The sequence below is a fragment of the Artibeus jamaicensis genome, unplaced genomic scaffold, assembly GCF_021234435.1.
Source record: "Artibeus jamaicensis isolate MK-2021 breed Jamaican fruit bat unplaced genomic scaffold, CSHL_Jam_final contig_1873, whole genome shotgun sequence".
Taxonomy (NCBI): Eukaryota; Metazoa; Chordata; class Mammalia; order Chiroptera; family Phyllostomidae; genus Artibeus; species Artibeus jamaicensis.
The window spans coordinates 2,196-6,798 of record NW_026521381.1 but is presented as its reverse complement, the minus strand read 5'-3'; the positions used below and the strand labels follow the sequence as shown (position 1 = coordinate 6,798).

Below are 4,603 nucleotides of genomic sequence, written 5' to 3'. Positions count from 1 at the left end.
AACAAAGACAGCCCAGAGCAAGTAGAAGGAAGGAAATAACCAAGATCGAAGCAGAATTAAATGACATAGAGACTAAAAGCACAATTCTAAGAATCAATAAATCCAGGAGCTGTTTGATTGAAAAGACAAACAAAATCAACAAGCCTTTAAGTAGGCTTATCAAGAAAAGAAGAGAGAGGACCCAAATAAACACAATCAGAAATGAAAGAGGAGAGATTACAACTGACACCACAGAAATATAAAGGATTGTAAGAAAGTACTATAAAAAACAGTATGCCATCAGTAAATGAATGGATCAAAAAATTGTGGTACGTATACACAATGGAATTCTATGCTTCAGAGAGAAAGAAGGAGCTACTACCCTTTGCAACAACATGGATGGAATTGGAAAGCATTATGCTGAGTGAAATAGGCCAGGTGCTGAAAGACAAATATCATATGATCTCACCTTTAATAGGAGGCTAAACAACAAAACAAACAAGCAAGCAGAAGAAAAAAAAAAACCCAAAGACACTGAAATAGAGAACAAGGGGACAGTGACCAGAGGGGAGAGGGAAGGGAAGTTAAGGGGATAAAGGGAAAGGGATTTGGAGGAACAAATAGGAAGGACACAGGCACGAGAACTAAGGGGGGTGGAAATTGGAGGGAGGTGGGGAGCAAGGGGCAGGGGAGGCTGGGATGGTAGAAATAGACAAAAAAACTGTACTTGAAAAATAACTAAATAAAATTAATAAAAAATAATAAAATAAAAAAATAAAAAGGAAATTTTCAAATAAAGTATGAAAATCTAAAAAAAACCCCAAAAAACAGTATGCCAAAAAATTTTAAAACTTAGGTGAAATGGACACATTTCTAGAAAAATATAATCTTTCTAAACTCAATGAGGAAGAATCAGAAAGCCTGAACAGACCAATAACAGCAGATTAAATTGAAGCAGTAATAAAAAAAACTCAAGTTATACAAAAGCCCTGGACCAGATGGTTTCATAGGATTTTTCTACAAAGCATGTAAGAAAGAATTAACCCCTATCCTTCACAGACTATTCCAAAAAATCCAAAATGACAGAAGACTCCCAAACTCTTTTTATGAAGCCAGCATCATCCTAATCCCAAAAACAGATAAAGACACAACAAAGAAAGAAAACTTCAGACCACTATCGCTGATGAACATAGATGCTAAAATCCTCAACAAAATATTTGCAAATCACATCCAACAAGACATTAAAAAGATCATACACCATGACCAAGTGGGATTTATCCCATGGATTCAAGGATGGTTCAATAGTCGCAAATCAATAAATGTAATACATCACATAAACAAAAGCAAAGACAAAAATCACATGATCATATTAATAGATGCAGAAAGGGCATTTTTAAAAGATTTTATTTTTTTATCTTCAGAGTGTATGGTAATGAGAGAGGGAGAGAGATATCAATGTATGGTTGCCTTTCGTGGGTCTCCTGCTTGAAACTGGCCTGCAACCCAGGTGCCCTGACTGGGAATTGAACCAGCAACCCTTTGCTTCTCAGGCTGGCACTAATCCACTGAGCCACATCAGCCAGAGCCCCATCCACTTTATTTTACACCTGCTTTCTTCTATAGCATCTATCATCCTCTGACATAGTATATATTTTATATTGGCTAATTTATATTCTTACTCCATTATTGGATTGTAGAAAAACTTTGCTTCTCAACATTCTATACTCTTACCCTAGAAGATGGTCAGTACTCAACATAAATTCCTCAAGTGCATGAAAGACTTTTGCATTATGACTATATAGTACATGACCTCTTGGGGATAAGATTGAGTGTGGGACAAGGATTCCTAATCAGAGATGTCACATCAGATTCTTTAAAGACTATATGCTCAAGATAAATATAAATGTATAATTTCTTAACTGAAAGACATAAATTCCAGCATTTCACTATGATAGTACCTACATGTGTAAGAATTAGTAATTTTATTTTTCTTCCTAGTTGTGAGCACAACCACATGGTACAAGGCAATGATTCACAAATTTCAGAGTTTCTTCTCCTGGGACTATCAGAGGAACCAGAACTGCAGCCCTTCCTATTTGGCCTGTTCCTCTCCATGTACTTGATCACTGTGTTGGGAAACCTGTTCATCATCCTGGCTGTCAGCTCAGACCCCTACCTCCACACCCCCATGTACTTCTTCCTCTCCAACCTGTTCTTGGTGGACATCTGTTTCACCTCCACCACTGGCCTGAAGATGCTGGTGAACATCCAGACATAGAGCAAAGCCATCACCTATGCAGGCTGCATCACCCAGATGTATTTTTTCCTACTCTTTGCAGGGTTGGATGTCTTTCTCTTGACTGTGATGGCCTATGACCGATTTGTGGCCATCTGTCATCCTCTGCACTATACAGTCATCATGAACCTCCTAGTTGTGGGGACTGCTGGTGCTGATGTCCTGGATCATTTGTATCCTCAGTTCCTTGTTAGAAAGCTTAATGGTGTTGCAGCTGTCCTTCTGTCCAGATGTGGAAATCACCCACTTTTTTTGTGAATTCAAACAGGTTGTCTAACTTGCCTGTCATGATACTTTTCTTAATGACATGGTGATGTATCTTGGAGTTGGTCTGCTGGGTGGTGGTCCCCAGGCTGGGATCATTTATTCTTACTCTAAGATACTGTTCTCCATACATGGAATGTCTCAATTCAGGGAAAGTATAAAGCATTTTCCACTTGTGCGTCTCACCTCTCGGTTGTCTCCTTATTTTATTGCACAAGTACAGGAGTGTATGTTAGCTCTGCTCCTACCCACAGCTCACTCTCAAGTGCAACAGCTTCACTGATGTACACTGTGGTCACACCCATGCTGAACCCCTTCATCTACAGCCTGAGGAACAAAGATATAAAGAGGGCTCTGAAAAGATTTTTTGGGATGGCAGCTATAAAAAGACCAATCATCCTGGGCCCATGACTGGTCATAATGTTGAAGACATTAGAGCCAGAAATTGCTATTCTTTGATTCGATTTGAAAAAGCACACTTCCTATTTAATGCCTGGAATTTCCAGTTCTTTGATTTGAAAGTCTGTATACAATTAAAAACTCACTTGACTGAGCTACCTGCTCTGTCTGATATATGGACAGTCTTTCATTTTTAAATTTTCCTACTCTCAATTTGAGTTCATTGCTGAGAAACATTCATAGATAGAGTCTAGGGCCCATCTCTGTCCTAGACTTAGTCTTTGCTGTGTTTTAGTTCCCTACTCCAGCCCCATCTTGAAAAACAAATACATCTTTTGTATTGTTAAAAAGTACAGGTGACAATGTCCATAGTTGTGATTTTTTCCCTCTATTTACATTAGGATAAATAAGATTGCTAAGAGACTAAAAGTTTAGCCAAGATACAAAAATTTAGCCTATTTTCTCAATTCCAAGGAAACTAAAGAAAAGGTTCACTTCCTAAATGGGCATTCCCCCCATATCTAATGTGGATGTGCTTTCACTAATTAATGCCTTTTTCATAGTACATGGGACTATTTCTACAGGCAGGAATTCTCTTTCTTATGCCTGGAGTTTTAAAGTCTATTTAACTCAGATGACCTAAATATCATTTTAATTAACACTAAAATTCGGCTTAGAAAATTGCTCTAAAAGAATTAAACTTTACAACATAAATTCTAGAATGAATTTCTCCTCAAGAAGTAACCTCATTATTCATGTTTAGAGTGAGTGGCAGACCTGCATCTTCCCTGACCTCTAGCACATCTGTCAGATAAGTAAGGGTTGATAACTCAAACTCTTTACAAAACACAATAAAAAGAAACATTTTGTTTCAAGCACCTGAAATCTTACTAATAGTTTAGACATTAAAACCTACTGTGGGAAAATTTTGTTATTAATTCTCATTAAAGGAATCTTATTGTAAAAAAAATAAAAAATAAATTTTCCTACTCTCCCCAAGTTTTTCCCAAAGTTGGATGAGAAATATTTGGGCATTTCCCTTTATTTTATAAGGTAAATTGGATTGATTAAAACTATTTTTCTCTGAAATGCTATCTAACTTCTCAAGTAAATTTTCTATAATATTCCTGAAAGCATTGCCATGAGTTATATTACTGACATGGAAAAAAGAACTACACTTGGCAACTAAGGGCACTTATGTAATTTTATCCCAGAAGAAAATTTGAAAACAAAGCTGTCACTTTGATTCTGTCATTTTTTCCTACATCATCATCACTATCCTTAGCTGTTCTTCCTGATAATGTCAACTCTAACATACAATTGAGTTTTATAACTGGTCTGGTACTGTATTTTTTTCAGCCTGATGTCCTCACTAACAAAAATTGATTATCACACATATATTGCAAGTGGAGTCTACATTGAAAGGCAGATTTGAATAAAGAGATTGACCTAATATGGTTTTAGTGTCAGAGATGACCTAAAAAATGAGGAAGCAAAATTTTAAAAATATATTTTATTAATTATGCCATTACAGTTGTTCTATTTCCCCCCTTCATTCCCCTCCACCCTGCACACTCCCTCCCCCACTAGTCCCCCCCTATAGTTTATGACCACATGTCTCAAGTTCTTTAGATTCTATATTTCCCCTACTATTCTTGCCCTTCC

General features: G+C 36.9%; 1 pseudogene; it reads left to right on the top strand.

Annotated features, from left to right (window-relative positions):
- The first annotated feature begins 1,993 nt into the window (after positions 1–1,993).
- LOC119043118 (olfactory receptor 7A17-like) lies at positions 1,994–2,950 on the top strand (annotated as a pseudogene).
- The last annotated feature ends 1,653 nt before the right edge of the window (positions 2,951–4,603 follow it).